This window comes from Bos indicus, chromosome 29, assembly GCF_029378745.1.
Source record: "Bos indicus isolate NIAB-ARS_2022 breed Sahiwal x Tharparkar chromosome 29, NIAB-ARS_B.indTharparkar_mat_pri_1.0, whole genome shotgun sequence".
NCBI lineage: Eukaryota > Metazoa > Chordata > Mammalia > Artiodactyla > Bovidae > Bos > Bos indicus.
Window position 1 is genome coordinate 41,023,121 of NC_091788.1, and position 16,669 is coordinate 41,039,789.

The following is a 16,669-nucleotide window of genomic DNA, read 5'->3' on the forward strand; positions in this document are numbered from 1 at the left end:
AAGTGTATATATCCCTAACTCTGTGCCAAGGAGCAGGCAACATGTTTGAAGAGTTTCCGAAGCATAAGGCAGGTTTTCTGCTCTTCGGAGATCTGGGGGTTCTCATGCAAATGAGGCAAGGCTTATACAACTCAGTTTTAAATTATCAGTAGAGATTTTTAAGTGATATGATTTTAAAGAAGTGATTCTTGGATTTCCCTGGGGGTCCAGTGGTTACGAATCCGCCTGCCAATGCAGGGGACATGGGTTCAGTCCCTGGCTTGGGAAGATTCCACATGCCTCAAAGCAACTAAGCCCGCGCGCTGCAACTACTGAAGCCCTTGTGCCCTAAAGCTCATGCTCTGACACTCCGGTAGCCACCACAGTGAGAAACCTGAGCACCGCAACTGGAGAAAGCCTGAGAGCAGCAAATAATTTTTTTTTTTTTAAAGGAAACCTAATTTTTTTTTAAGTGCTAAAAAGAAAAAAGGAAGTGATTGCTGTGAGCTAGATGTTGGGGACTAACTGACCCTGGCATTTCTTTCCTACTCTGCCTCTCTAGGGCTTTATGAGATAAGGAAAGCTTTATGGCAGAAGACTAAATAATAGAACCTTCTTCTAGGTCATGGTAGGCAGCCTCTAAGCTAGCCCTGGTGATCCTTGTCTCCTGTTCCTTGTGCCCTTGCATGGTCCCCTCCATGCTGAGCAGGGTTGACTTGTGTAGCCAGTGGGATGCTGTGGACAGGATACCTTGAGACTTCTGAGCTAGGTCGCAAAAGGCACTGAAGCTTCTTCCTTGTTCTCTCTTGAACTACTTGCCCTGTGGAAAGTCAGCTGCCGAGTGGTAAACACACTCAGGCAGCCCTATGGGGAGATCCTTGAGAGAAGCTGTGACTTCCTACTAACAGTCAGCACTGACTCATCATCCACGTGAGTAAGGCAGGGTGGGCACAGATCCTCTGGCCCTAATCAACTTCAGATCAGCTGCATCATGTCTGACATCATGACCACAGCCTCGTGGGGGACTTGGGGCCAGATCTACCCAGACAAGCTGCTCTTGAATTCCTGACCCACAGAAGCAATGTGAGATAATAAATATTTGTCCTTTTTTTTTTTTTTTTAAGTTACTAAGCTTTGATGTAATTTGTTTTGCAGCAATAGATAACTTGTACAATGGTTTTCTTATAATCACCAGTCTAATAACAACAAAAAAATTCTAATTGCTCAAAAGTCTTTAATGATTGTTATTACTCCCACAAACTCTGAGAAAGGCAGATGGTGAAAGGGAAGTCTTAGAGAAGGTGAACTATTTCTTTAATTCAGAGGGATAGATGACAGGGATAAAAAGATATTTCAGATTTCAATGCACAGTGCAGTACTTGCACTCTCAAGTTATAGCTATTTTAAAAACATTCTGGGGACTTCTCTGCTAACACCCTTGTTCCCAGTGCAGAGGACCTGGGTTCGATTCCTGGCCAGGAAACTAAGATCCTGCATGCCACAACCAAGAGTTTTCACGCCACAGCTAAACATTCCCATGTAACTAAGATCTGGCTGCTGCTGCTGCTGCTAAGTCGCTTCAGTCGTGTCCGACTCCGTGTGACCCCATAGATGGCAGCTCACCAGCCTCCCCCGTCCCTGGGATTCTCCAGGCAAGAACACTAGAGTGGGTTGCCATTTCCTTCTCCAATGCATGAAAGTGAAAAGTGAAAGTGAAGTCGCTTCAGTCGTGTTCGACTCTGTGTGACCCCATAGATGGCAGCCCACCAGGGTCCTCCATCCATGGGATTTTCCAGGCAAGAGTACTGGAGTGGGTTGCCATTGCCTTCTTCTAAGATCTGGCCCTGCCAAATAAATAAATATTTTTGAAAAATGAAAACAGCCTGGCAACTCATTTAAGCCTTACAATGTTAGGTTTATAGATACAAACATGGTATATATGTGATTTAGAAAAAAGTTTTGCAGCTTCATAAAGTACTAAAAATATGCTAGCTACTACTCTACACACTCCTGTTATTACTGATCTGTTTTTCCCACTTTAATAAATGGTCACCATTCATTCCTAGAGAAAGTATCAATTTGTGGGCAAATTCATGTTTGATAGTCTTTTCCCACTCCACATACAGAAAAGGAGGGGAGATTTAAAATATTCAAAAAGAAAACAGAACCAAAACACAAAAAAACAAAAAGATAGTTTCTTAGGAGGAAAAGGGGACGACAGAGGATGAGATGGCTGGATGGCATCATCGACTCGATGGACGTGAGTTTGTGTGAACTCTGGGAGTTGGTGATGGACAGGGAGGCCTGGCATGCTGCAATTCATGGGGTCGCAAAGAATTGGACATGACTGAGCGACTGAACTGAACTGATGGAAGTTGTAACAAACACTGACTTCCCCCATGGTCCAGTGGTTAGGACTTGGTGTTTTCACTGCAGAGGGCCCAGGTTCAATCCTTGGTCAGGGAACCAAGATCCTGCAAGCTGTGTAGCACATTCAAAAAATAAACTATAAATTTAAAAAAACTTTTTTCAAAAGAAGATGTGGTACATATATACAATATAATATTACACAGCCATAAAAAGGCCAAAAAATAGGTTTCACTGAGCTCAAAATCAAGGTGTCAACAGGCCTGAATTTATTCTGAAGAGTCCAGGGGAAATCTGTTTCACACAGATGGGGCTGAGTTCAGGATCTTGACATGGGGAGATTATCTAGGATTCTGCAAATGAGTTGATGTGATCACAAGAGTCCTTATAAGGGAAAGGGGGAGATAGATGACTCAGAGGAAATGCTACAGGCCACCTGCATTCCTTGGCTCATGGCCCCTTCCTTCCTCTTCAAAGCCAGCAGTGTAGCATCTTCAAACCTTTCTTTCTGTGACATCCGCTGTTTCCATTGTCAAGATCTCGAACTCAATCCCACCTGTAAATTCCTTTTTGGCATGTAAAATAACATATTCACAGGTTCCTGGAATTAGAATGTAGACATCTCTATGAGCCATTATTCTGCATGGCGGGGGGTGGGGGATGGGTGTCCTCAGAACCACAGATGAGAAGCAGGATGAAATGCACCATGGTGAGTAGGCTGCAGAGCTCCAGGCTCAGACATTCAGCGAAAGCCCCAGATTCATTCCTGAGGGATCCTGGGAACTAAAAGTCTCAAATTAGATGGGATGGAGTTGGAACCCTGCCCAAAGTTGTGGGCTGAACCAGGCCAGGCTAGGGGCTGCTGAACTAAACTGCTGCTGAAACCTGCCTGGGATAAGGTGTATAACAGGCTGCAAGTCCAGAGACTCATCTTGCAGCCCAGGGAGTGAGCCAGGCTGCCTGCTGGCTTCATGCCTGGATCTGTGTCCTCCTACATCACTCACTGGGGCAGCTCAACCATCATAATGAGAGCCAGTTCTGAGCTAGAGCCTTGAGGATGGTAGGAAGGCAAATGCAAAAGCATAAGACCTAGTGGGTTGAGCATGAAAGGAGAGAGACAGGAGAAACATACAAACCCTGAACATGGCCCATAAACCAACATTATGAAACCCTGAAAAGATGTAATACTAAGGCAGTCAATAAAATCAGAAATGAGAATATGAGTTTTAGATGAAATTAGTCAATAAAATAATCTGACAAAGACTTTAAACTGAGCCTGTTTAGTTTTGTTTTACACTTTTAAAAATTATGTTTATTATTATTGTTTACCAATGGGGAGATGCAGGCTATTTACACCAGCAGCTGTAGGGGCAAGGGGAATGCACAGTTAGCAACCTGTATAGGATAGACAACTTAGGCAAAAATAAGACTCTCCAAAACAAAGGACAGTGGTGAGCTTCACTACACGCTAAGCATGCTCAATTTGCCCAAAGATAGACAAAATGGTTCCAGAGGAGTCCTAGGATGCTGAGGTCCTGTTTGAATTTGGGAGAAGGTTACCAACACTACAGTCTGGACTTTGTTAGGAAAATGGGGGGGTCCTTACCGTGGAGGCCATTGTCAGGAAGATCTTGCTGGAATGTCAAGGTCCAAGCTCGAAATGGTTTCTTTGTCAAGTGTATAAACATGTCTTGAGAGGCCACGTCACCCACAGAGAGAATCCAGATGTATCTGGTACAAATTTCATCTGGAAAACAGGACAAAATTTTGTCTTTGAAAGTCAGAGGGGTGTGAAATGTTCAACCCTTCTCTATTCCCACTTTACAGTTTATCCACAGCTTATTAGTTTTTCCATAGTAAAGTTTCTCAGGTCAAAAGTTCTGTTCTATTGTCTTGCAGGGCATTCCAAAGACTCAAATGCTCTCGTCCACTGTAGCCCCAGGGAATGGTCCCATGAATTCTCAACTATGAATTTATAGTTTGTAGAGAGGCAGAGAAACTGCCTCGTTTGAAGACATCAAATCTTTTAAACAGGAAGATCCTCTTTTTACTCAGTAAGGATTTCTTTTTTAAATAGGGAAGAAGTGTACTTTTTTGAGAGAGAAACACGCTCCACAGACAGAGTGCGGGCCATCCCAGAGGGCGCCTGTGGCCTCTTGGCAAGGATTTTAATGAGCATCTACTCTGTACAAATCTTTGGCCGTATTGCATGAGATTTCATAATGCAGTACTTTTCCAGGACCTTTGAGGTTAAACTGCAAGTTTGAGGTGACATTTTGTAGGGGCCCTAGAGTCAGGCATCTCTTGTGACTCAGATGGCAAGAATCCTCCTGCAAAGTGGGAGACCCAGCTCAGATCCCTGGATTGGGAAGATCCCCTGGAGAAGGAAACCGCTCCCCACTGCAGAATTCCTGCCTGGACAGAGGAAGCTGACAGACTATAATCCATGGGATCGCAAAGAGTCAGACACAGCTGAGTGACTTAACACTTTCTAGAATCAGGACCTGAGTTCAAATCCTGACCACTCCCCAACCACCTCCTCTGGGTCCAGGGCTAGTTGGCTCATCTCTTTGAGACCCTGCGCATATTTGTAAAATGGAGATGATGCTAGTAACTATCATATAGGGTGTTGTAAGGATTGAGTAATGCTTGAAAAGTACTAAGCCCCATGCCTGGTACAGGCAGTATCAGGAGATGTTAGTAATATAAAGCAAATATACAGTGTCTGAGAAAGAGTTTATGGTGCTGATAAGCTGAAAAGTTGCAAAGAAAGGGCACAATGTGACGGAAGTGTGAGGTCAGAAATCTGAAGGGAAAGTCAGTCAGAAAGCCTTCAAACCACAGGAAGGACATCTCAACAGCAGTAGAAAAGGAGTTATACTTGGAGTATTTCAATATGTGAATCTTTTATTCTGAGAAGCCTTCAATTAACAGCACTGTGTGTCACTGCTTTCTGGTCTTCACTGACCATGGGAGGAAGCAGACAAAAGCTAACCAGTTCAGTTCACGTGGAGACACGTTAAACGTGTTAAACAATGTCAAGTACGTGTAGTAGTGTTAGTCGCTCAGTCGTGTCCGACTCTTTGTGACCCCGCAAACTGTAGCCCGCCAGGCTCCTCTGTCCATGGGATTCTTCAGGCAAGAATACTGGAGTGGATTGCCATTCCCTTCTCCAGAGAATCTTTCCAACCCAGGGATCGAACCCAGGTCTCCTGCATTGCAGGCAGATTCTTTACCATCTGAGCTACAGGGAAGATCCAACATGTACTGAACCAAATTAAAACTACTCTGAGAATAAAGAAGGGGAGGTGTTTCAGTGTTTCATTTTATTTTTAAATTTAATTTTTATTTTATATTGGGCTAAGATGGGCTCGATAAAGGACAGAAATGGTATGGACCTAACAGAAGCAGAAGATATTAAGAAGAGATGGCAAGAATACACAGAAGAACTGTACAAAAAAGATCTTCATGACCCAGATAATCACGATGGTGTGATCACTCACCTAGAGCCAGACATCCTGGAATGTGAAGTCAAGTGGGCCTTAGAAAGCATCACTATGAACAAAGCTAGTGGAGGTGATGGAATTCCAGTTGAGCTATTCCAAATCCTGAAAGATGATGCTGTGAAAGTGCTGCACTCAATATGCCAGCAAATTTGGAAAACTCAGTAGTGGCCACAGGACTGGAAAAGGTCAGTTTTCTTTCCAATCCCAAAGAAAGGCAATGCCAAAGAATGCTCAAACTACTGCACAATTGCACTCATCTCACACACTAGTAAAGTAATGCTCAAAATTCCCCAAGCCAGGCTTCAGCAATATGTGAACCGTGAACTTCCTAATGTTTAAGCTGGTTTTAGAAAAGGCAGAGGAACCAGAGATCAAATTGCCAACATCCACTGGATCATGGAAAAAGCAAGAGAGTTCCAGAAAAACATCAATTTCTGCTTTATTGACTATGCCAAAGCCTTTGACTGTGTGGATCACAATAAACTGTGGAAAATTCTGAAAGAGATGGGAATACCAGACCACCTGATCTGCCTCTTGAGAAATTTGTATGCAGGTCACGAAGCAATAGTTAGAAGTGGACATGGAACAACAGACTGGTTCCAAATAAGAAAAGGAGTACGTCAAGGCTGTATATTGTCACCCTTATGGCAGAAAGTGAAGAGGAACTAAAAAGCCAATTGATGAAAGTGAAAGTGGAGAGTGAAAAAGTTGGCTTAAAGCTCAACATTCAGAAAACGAAGATCATGGCATCTGGTCCCATCACTTTATGGGAAATAGATGGAGAAACAGTGGAAACAGTGTCAGACTTTATTTTTTTGGGCTCCAAAATCACTACAGATGGTGACTGCAGCCATGAAATTAAAAGACGCTTACTCCTTGGAAGAAAAGTTATGACCAACCTAGATAGCATATTCAAAAGCAGAGACATTACTTTGCCAACAAATGTCTGTCTAGTCAAGACTATGGTTTTTCCAGTGGTCATGTATGGATGTGAGAGTTGGACTGTGAAGAAGGCTGAGTGCTGAAGAATTGATGCTTTTGAACTGTGGTGTTGGAGAAGACTCTTGAGAGTCCCTTGGACTGCATGGAGATCCAACCAGTCCATTCTGAAGGAGATCAGCCCTGGGATTTCTTTGGAAAGAATGATGCTAAAGCTGAAACTCCAGTACTTTGGCCACCTCATGCGAAGAGTTGACTCATTGGAAAAGACTCTGATGCTGGGAGGGATTGAGGGCAGGAGGAGAAGGGGACGACAGAGGATGAGATGGCTGGATGGCATCACTGACTTGATGGACGTGAGTCTGAGTGAACTCCGGGAGTTGGTGATGGACAGAGAGGCCAGGCGTGCTGCGATTCATGGGGTCGAAAAGAGTCGGACACGACTGAGTGACTGAACTGAACTGAACTGATAGTTGGTTTACAATGTTGTGTTAATTTCAGGTGCACAGCAACGTGATTCAGTTACACATAAACATATATCCATTCTTTTTCAGATTCTTTTTCCACTTAGATTATTATAGAATATTGAGTAGAGTTCCCGCACATCAGGTCTTTGCTGATTGTCTATTTTATACCTAGTCATATGTATGTGTTAATTCCTAATATGTCCCTCCTCCTACCTTTCCCCTTTGGTAACCATAAGTTTGTTTTCTATGTCCATGCGTCTATTTCTGTTTCGTAAATAAGTTCATTTGTATCTTTTTTTTTTTTTTTTGGCCACTCTGGATCTCTGTTGCTGTGTGTGGGCTTTCTCTGGTTGCAGTGCTTCAGGATCAGAGTGTGGGCTCAGTAGTTGTGGCACACGGGCTCAGTTTCTCTGAGGCATGTGGGGTCCTCCTGGACCAAGGATCGAACCCATGTCCCCTTCACTGGCAGGCGAATTCTCAACCACTGGGCCACCAGGGAAGTCCCCATTTGCATCATTATTTTTAAATTCCACATATAAGTGATATCATATGATACTTGTCTTTCTCTGTCTGACTTACTAGTCTTTGGTTTTAAAATAACATTTCATCTATTTATTGTCCTAGTTGTCTAGTCACTGAGTCATGTCCGACCCTTTGTGACCCCATGTAACTGCAGCATGCCAGGCTCCTCTGTCCTCCACTATCTCACGGAATCTCCGCAAATTCATGTCCACTGAGTTGGTGATGCTATGTGACCTATTTATAATTGTTAACCAGGCTAACCTATATCTAATTTAAAATAGAATATTTGATAATTATACTACAAAGTTTAGCCCTCTCACTCCCACACTCGGTGGAATGCTGCCCCTCTGAACATGTACTGCTAATCTCTAAATGGTTACCAATGGGAAACATCCTTCTACTTGGTTCTGCCTGAAGGATTTAACCAGGATGTCCCCAAAACAGAAGATGCAAACAAAAGAATATGGAAAAGTGTTCAACTTTACTGATAATCAAAGAAACATGTATTAAATACAAGCTCTTATTTTAATTCAATTACTGAAGACTTTGAGTATAACAACGACTAACACAGAAATGGCAGCCCACTCTAGTGTTCTTGCCTGGAGAATCCCAGGGACGGGGGAGCCTGGTGGGCTGCCGTCTATGGGGTCGCACAGAGTCGGACACTACTGAAGCGACTTAGCAGCAGCAGCAGCAGCAACATAGGCAAGGGCCTGGCAGAATGAATCCTTTCAGGAGTTTCCAATGAGTAACAACAATAAAAACTGTATTGTTCTCAAGCTCAACAAGGAAATATTAACTGACATGTGCCACTCACAGGAAGCAATTTCATAGGCAGTAAAAGTGAGGCTCATGGAGTGGTGACATAGTAAAATACACACACACACACACTTGATGAAAGAATATGAGGTGGTTAGGAATGGTTTTTCCAGGAGTCACGTATGGATGTGAGAGCTGGACTATAAACAAAACTGAGCACCGAAGAATTGATGCTTTTGAACTGTGGTGTTGGAGAAGACTCTTGAGAGTCCTTTGGACTGCAAGGAGATCAAACTAGCCAATCCTAAAGGAGATCAGTCTTGAATATTCATTGGAAGGACTGATGCTGAAGCTGAAACTCCAATACTTTGGCCACCTGATGCAAAGAGCTGACTCACTAGAAAAGACCCTGATGCTGGGAGAGATTGAAGGAGAAGGGGACGACAGAGAATGAGATGGTTGGATGGCATCACTGACTCGATGGACATGAGTTTGAGCAAGCTCCAGGAGTTGGTGATGGACAGGGAAGCCTGGCGTGCTGCAGTCCATGGGGTCGCAGAGAGTCGGACATGACTGAGTGACTGAACGGAACTGAAGGATGCCATGGTTACAGTTGTGCCTAAAAAAAATACCCAGAAGAAGTCGTAGGAAGAAATACAGCCACAGTGTGATGAGGTGGTGAGGTTAGCGATCACTTCCTATTTCTGTTTGTCTCAAAGTTCCTACAATGAATGTGCCCTATTTGTAAATATTTTCTTTCACTTTATAGTTTATCTTAAAATTTTTATTTTAATTATGTAAAAACCTCGTGGTCAAACATCAGAGCTCTCAGTCCCCAGTTCCTATGTGAGTGGAAAAAATCACAGCTCTCAAGGTGACAAAAACTCGGGTTGCAGGAATAGTAGAATGACTATACCATTCTCCTGAAAGATTATAAAACATTCCTAACAGCCTACCTGGTGAAAAAGGTTTTGCGAGTAATATGTACTTATCTTTGGGAAAATATGTACTAACCCACCAGAGCTTCTTAGTGTAGCAGAAACTTTATAATCTTAAAGTTTTTTCTTTTTTTTTAAAAAATTCATTTATTTGGCTGCATCAGGTCTTAGTTGGGATCTTTCCTTGTGCAGGCTTAGTGGCTCTGCAGCGTGTGGGATCTTAAGTTTCCTGACCAGGCATTGACCCCACGTCCCCTGCTTTGCAACGTGGATGCTTAACCACAGGATCACCAGGAAAGTTCAAACAGTTTTGTTTTTTTTTTCCTTATTTCACCCTCTCCCCCTGGTTAAACTTTTCCGAGGAAATGAGATTTTCAGGCATAACTCCAAGTTCTGGAGAGACGTCACGGCACAAACCCCTTCCCCTTCAGGTGGTCGTGGTTTCCTGTTCCTTGTAGGTAGAAATTCCCTGGGCTCCTACTTTATTCCAGAGCACACACAGTGCCCAGGGAGTGCCCGGAATGCCCCTACTCTCTGGGAAGAGTCCAAGATTCACTTTTATTTGGCTCTTTGAAGAAAAGAGGCAGAGTCTACAAGAGAGAGCAAAATGGGTCATTATTGGTAAAACAGAATATAAGTACAGTCTTATGACTGAAAGGTGTTGGGAATCATACTCTGACTTGTATATACCCAGTAAATCTTGCAAGAGGATGAAGTTTTTTGTTTTTTTTTTAAGTATGTCTTTTTTTCAGACAATATAATATAAGAGACAGATAAAGTGAAGAATGCCAACTGCTGTCAGGAACATGTTGCTTGTTAAAACTGGAATCTTGGGACTTCCTTGGGAGTCCAGTGGCTAAAAAGATCCCACATGCCACAACTAAGACCTGGTGCAGCTAAATAAATAAATGAATAAATATTTTAAAAAGAGAAAAAGCTGGAGGGACTTCCCTGGTGGTCCGGTGGTTAAGACTCCATGCTCTCAGTGCAGGGGTCATAGGTCCCATCCCTGGTGAGGGAACTAAGATCCCACATACCATGTAGTACAGTAAAACAAAACCAAAAAAAGCTGGAATCTTTTTTAAAGAGAAGAAATGAAAAGCCAGCATTATCTGAGTGACTATTGCTAATAGTCATACAATGTCCTTTAAAACTGCGCACAGGGATTAGTCCCTTTGCCAAAGAGCCACTGAGTAAATAAAAACAGGAATTCCAGTGTCTCGGGTTTCTCCTGGGGATGATTTTTGTTGTTTTTCAGTCACTCAGTCATGTCCGACTCTTTGCTACTCCATGGACTGCAGTACACCAGGCTTCCCTGTCCTTCACTATCTCCCAGAGTTTGCTCAAACTCATGTCCTTTGAGTCAGTGATGCCATCCATCATATTATCCTCTGTCGCCCCCTTCTCCTCCTGCCCTCAATCTTTCCCAGCATCAGAATCTTTTCCAATGAATCAGCTCTTTGCATCAGGTGGCCAAGGTATTGGAGCTTCAGTTTCAGCTTCAGTTCTTCCAATGAATACTCAGGGTTTATGATTACCTCTCCCTTAACTGCGCTCTCTGCATTTGCTGATTCTGAGCACACTGACTCATGAGCCCACACAGCAGCTGCCTACACCATCCTTTAGGATTTAACCTACCTCTTACTGGTACAGCAGGTTAACATTCACAGAAGGAAAAATTTTCTCTTTCCCACCCCCACTTGACTCCTAAGCCTCCAGAATGTTTTATCATCTAGAAATCCAAGTTACAAATCTTCTCCTAGGAAGTTCTTTGCAAGTTCAGCTTTATAAGACCTACTTCCCCACTCTCACTATTTTCTCTAGCAGCCCAGAAATGTGTTCAACCTCCAGCATCTCTTGAGGGGAGCCAGTCACAGGCAGAAGAGTTCTTTTGTAGAAGAACTTCAGTCACATTGGCTAGTTCCTTAAGGCAGTGGTTTCCAAGGCTGATGTGTGGGCTGGGTTTGGTGAGTGACAAGGATTCTATTGATTTGGGCAAAATGATAAAAATAAGAACAAGGCAAGTGTTTTTCAAAAAGGAATTTATCTAGCTGTGATGGATTCTGAGATTGCATACTCTTTTATTTTTTGAGTTAAAATGTCTTTTATAATAGTAGGGTCATAATAAGTGATAGATTTTTTTAAAAGACATGCGTATTTGCTCAGTAAAATCAATACAATGTACATTTTTTGTTAATTTACAATTTTGTGAAATCCAAAAGTCCAGAGAACAATTGCTTTCATGGATTTCATCAAAGATTTAATATGAGATAATGGTATTTAATGAGACTTAATAGCATTTCATTCCAATGAGGAAAGTTCTGAATAACCTGTCTTTGTACACTCAAAAAGTCAACCTACTTGGAAGCAACCACGGTGTCCTTCAGCAGATGAATAGATAAATAATAGATAAATTCCATTTTCTGCAGTCCATCAGAAAATGGTTTATTCAGTACTAAAAAGAAATGAACTATCAGGGCCTGAAAAGACATGGAGGAAACTTAAATCCATATTATGAGCTGAAAGAAGCCAATCGGAAAAGTCTGTGTATTCTGGGCCTCCAACTATATGACATTCTGGTAAAGGCCAAACTTTGAAGATGATAAAAATAATCGTGGTTGTCGGGGGTTGTAGGCAGGGGTAATGACTAGGCAAAGCATGAGGATTCTCAGTACTCTGTTTGATATGTATCATTTTGACACATATCATCACAATTTTAGCTAAACCCTACAACACCAAGAGTGAACTCTAATGTCTAAGCGATAGACCTCTAAGCTTAGAAGTCTATAGACTTCTTTTTTTTTTCTTCTATAGACTTCTTTTTTAAATATAGAAGTCTATAGACTTCTGGTGATAATGGTGTGTCAGTGTAAGTTCATTAATTATAATAAGTGGACCATTTGATCAGGGATATTAATAACTGGGAAGGCTAAGCATATGGAGGGGCAGAAGGTATATGGGAAATCTCTATATTTTTCACTCAAGTTTGTTGTGAACCTAAAAATTCACTTAAGAATAAAGTCTTTTTTAAAAAAGTCAACTTACCAAGCAAAATTAATGATTAGTTACAGCCGCTGTGGGGGAGCAGAGATCTCTGGTCAAGACCAGAACACCAGTTTCTTAAGCCTAAAGCTTTAAATCTTCAGAGATCACCTCTCACATAGCTGAGAAAGTTGACTTTGATGCTTTCTAGTCCTGGCCCTACCACTAACTTGACATATAACCTTGAACTAGCCACTTACCAGTCTGGTCCATTTCCTCAGGCTGCAAAGAGTCCTTTCCAGATCTTAAATTCTGTAACTTAATAAGTTAATGATCTGCAAGTTCAACATATTAAGAAAAACAGAGGATTCCTCCTGGGTAAGGGATCAATGCTGGGGAAATTCAAACTAATTATAGAAAGCAGCAATATACTCAGTGAAACTAAAAACTGGAAACACACAATTTTTCTTATTGCCCTAAATGGTCATGACTTATAAGTTGTTATTCTAGAGTGGTTTGGTATTGAGAGGAAAACTAAGAAGATATTCCTACCCCATCCCCTCCCCTCTCCCTATTCACTGACTTTTAGTAAGTGAGAAATCCCATGGACAGAGGGTCCTCTCAGGTTACACTCCATGGGGTCACAAAGAGTCAGACAAGCATGCATGTTAAGTCGCTTCAGTCGTGTCCAACTCTTTGCAACCCCATGGACTGTAGCTTGCCAGGCTCCTCTGTCCATGGGATTCTCCAGGCAAGAATACTGAAGTAGGTTGCCATGCCCTCCTCCAGGGGATCGTCCCAACTCAGGGATGGAACCTGTATCTTCTGTGTCTCCTGCATTGCAGGCGGATTCTTTACCACTGAGCCACCTGGTAATCCTGAAGAGTCAGACAGGACTTAGCAACTAAAACAAAATAAGTGAGGCATTGTTTTCAAAGGGCAGTGGATCCAAATGCAGTCACTGCCTCTTAGTGGACACACAGAGTGGGGTTCATCTCTAGATTCAGAGATTTCAACTCAGTTGCCCAGCAGCTGTAAGAATCGTTAAGGCTGGAGGGGCCTTAAACAGCTGGCTGTTTCACTTCCTTTACTTTGCGATGGGGATGTTGACACTTGAAGTCACATGGTGGGGCCCAGGGTTTTTTGTCTCAAGTCCAGGGACCATCCCCCTGCATCACATGGCAGCTTCATAGGGCTGCACAAACTCTGCCTATTTCTGTAAACATCTTGAGTGTTGGGGAACTACCTTTGGCAGGAAAAGAAAGATACCTCTCCATGTCAATTGGTCTCCCACTGAAACAGGAGGAGGATGCCTCAGACACAGCCATGTGACCTGTGGACCTGAAAAATATTCACAGCCTAAAAGGTGAGAGTTATGTTTATTCAATGGGAATTTTTAGGACTTCAGATCCAGGAGACAGCATCTCAAGTAGCCCTAAGAGAACTGCTCTGAGGAAGCAAGGGAGCAGCCAGGTTGCATAGAAGTTCTGCAACAAAGGGCAGTAGTCTGAACATTAAAAGATTGTTGTGAATTAAAGGAAAACCAACCTGCCAATGCAGGAGATGCAAAAGACTTGTTCGATCCCTGGGTAGGGAAGATCCTCTGAAGGAGGAAATGGCAACCCACTCCAGTATTATTCCCTGAGAAATCCCATGGACAGAGGAACCTGACAGGCTACAGTCCATGGGGTTGCAAATAGTTAGATGCAACAGAGCAAACACACACACACAAAGCAGCAAAATACCAGATATCTCAAGTTAAGGAATTTAGTGCTTTCCTATGTATGGGAAAAATCAAGGGTTTCTGTTGGAGAAGGAAATGGCAACCTACTCCAGGATTCTTGTCTGGAGAATCCCATGGACAGAGGAGCCTGGTGGGCTATAGTCCATGGAGTCACAAAGAGGTGGACACGACTGACCAAATAACACACACACACACACACAAGAGTCTCTGTTCACTTAACTCATTCCTGGGATATGCACCTATGTAGGATATTCCCTATATGTCACCTATCTGGGGCCAGTAAACTGTGTTTTCCCATCCCGAGTTTCCTCAGGGCTCACCATGGGGAGTGGCTGCAGTCTGATGGCTGCTAGATGGCAGGTATTCTTTCCTTCCTGAGTTCCCTCAGGACTCACCAGCTTACCATCCATAATGGTTACAATTGCTGATGACTGTGACATCCTTTGTTTACTGATATGGCAGGAATTATTCCATTTCTCAGGCCTGATAAGGCTAACACAGAGGGAGAAGGTCATGGAACATGAAGGCAGAGATGGGATGTGCCAGGATGCCCAGCAAACCACCAGACATCAGGAGAGCAGCAGGTAACAGCTTCTCCCTCAAAGCCCTGAGAAGGGGCCAATGCTGCCAAGCCCATCTTGAACTTCAGGCCTCCAGAATGATGAGACAATACATTTTTGTCATTTAAGCCACTCGGTTTGTGGTACTTTGTTATGGCAGTGCTAGCAAATTCATAACAGATTTTGCAGAGCTTTTGCCATCAAACACCTTCCAGCTGTCAAATAGACTTTGATTTTGCAGGACCAGACGAAGCTGCCTTTTCTCCAAAGTATCCAATGATTGAAATTTCAAATCATGGAAAGGTCGTGTGTACTTAGAATTTCAGAATCATTCATTGCGGGACTTCCCTGGTGGCCCAATGGCTACCAAGTGCTACCAGGCTCAGCACTCCCAATGCAGGGGCTTGGGTTCGATCCCTGGTCAGGAAACTAGATTCCCACATGCCTCAACTAAGAGTTCAAATGCCTCAAGTAAGACTTTGAATGCCTCAACTAAAGAGCCTGCATGCCACAATGAAGATCAAAGATCCCATGTGCTGAAACTAAGACACGGAGCAGCCCAATAAATAAATAAAAATAAATATTTTCTAGAAAAGAATAATTAGTTGGAAGGAACATAGTCTAATGACAGAATGAGTAGGAATCCTTCTACAGTATCTCCTTCAGCCAGGGACAGAAAAGAATCCTGTATCCCAGGATGCCCCTGCTGGTCCAGTGGTTAAGAATCCATCTGGCAATAAAGCGGACACAGATTCGATCCCCGATCTGGGAAGATCCCACGTATCTCAGGGCAACTGAGCCAGTGAGCCATAACTACTGAGCCCAATCTCTAGAGCCAGTGCTCCACAATAAGAGAGCCCCCCGCAATGAGAAGCCCACACATTGCAATGAAGACTAACTCCCACTTTCCACAACTAGAGAAAGCCCGCGCACAGCAACAAAGACTCAGCACAGCCAAAAGAAAGAAAAGAAAGAAAGAAAAGAAAGAGAACTCACTCAGTCGTGTCCGACTCTTCGCGACCCCATGGACTGTAGCTGACCAGGCTCCGCCATCCATTGGATTTTCCAGCCAAGAATAGTGGAGTGGGTTGCCATTTCCTTCTCCAGGGAATCTTCCAGATCAAAAATAATAAATAAGTAAAATTAAAAGAAAAAAAAAAAAAAAGACTTCTGTATCCCTGCTGCTGCTGCTGCTGCTAAGTTGCTTCAGTCCTGTCTGACTCTGTGCAACCCCATAGACGGCAGCTCACCAGGCTCCCCCGTCCCTGGGATTCTCCAGGCAAGAACACTGTATCCCTAGGGCACAAAAAAGGCAGAACAGTCCAGATGAGATACTCTGTAATAGAATAGAGATGTCGCCTTAGAACTCAGCAAAGGATTAGCACACTCAACCACCTTCCATACTTGAAGCTACAGACGAGCTCCTTATGAACCTTAAATGAGGTAACTGGGGTTGCCATCCATGAGCTTGACTCTACGATCATGTATAAGGGACTAAAGCAGAGACAAGCCAAGTCCCCCGAGCAAAGCAAAAGGAACATCAGGAAGCAAACGCTTCCTGTCCAAGGGCTATACGGGGAAGGATGAGTTTTAGTCACCAACTTTAAGCAGTTCCTGTTCCAAAGAGGTATTTTTCCAGCTAGGATGGTTTACTCAGGACCAGCAGAGAATTGCAATTTAGGGTCAGCCACTATGGTGAGCTATATGCAAGTCCCCACATGGTAAGGGAAAGGAGATAATTTTTTATGGAGAAGAAAAGGAAGTTGGTGGGTTTCCCTGGTGGCTCAGCCAGTAAAGAATCCTACTGCAATGCGGGAGACCTGGGATGATCCCTGGGTCTAGAAATTTCCCGTGGAGAAGGAAATGGCAACGGGTGCTCCAGGATTCTTGCCTGGGAGGAGTCTTT

At 43.2% G+C, this 16,669-nt stretch overlaps 1 protein-coding gene and 1 long non-coding RNA gene across 3 annotated transcripts in view; one reads left to right on the forward strand and one right to left on the reverse strand.

Annotated features, from left to right (window-relative positions):
- Positions 1 to 1,193: 1,193 nt before the first annotated feature.
- On the reverse strand, positions 1,194 to 16,666 carry LOC139180728 (uncharacterized). 2 transcript variants are annotated; one of them, XR_011564986.1, is made up of 3 exons: positions 15,760 to 16,666; positions 3,953 to 4,093; positions 1,194 to 3,129 (listed from the first exon to the last, which is right to left on the reverse strand). It is a non-coding gene; the product is annotated as an uncharacterized lncRNA (long non-coding RNA). The 2 variants fall into 2 exon arrangements; XR_011564987.1 differs by having other exon boundaries at positions 1,194 to 2,947; positions 15,760 to 16,665.
- The window catches only part of INCENP (inner centromere protein), a 48,382-nt gene continuing 45,393 nt past the window's right edge, over positions 13,681 to 16,669 (forward strand). Inside the window, exon 1 of the mRNA XM_070783125.1 lies at positions 13,681 to 13,825. The gene's annotated coding sequence lies outside the window, so the exon portion shown is untranslated. The remainder of the gene's footprint in view (positions 13,826 to 16,669) is intronic.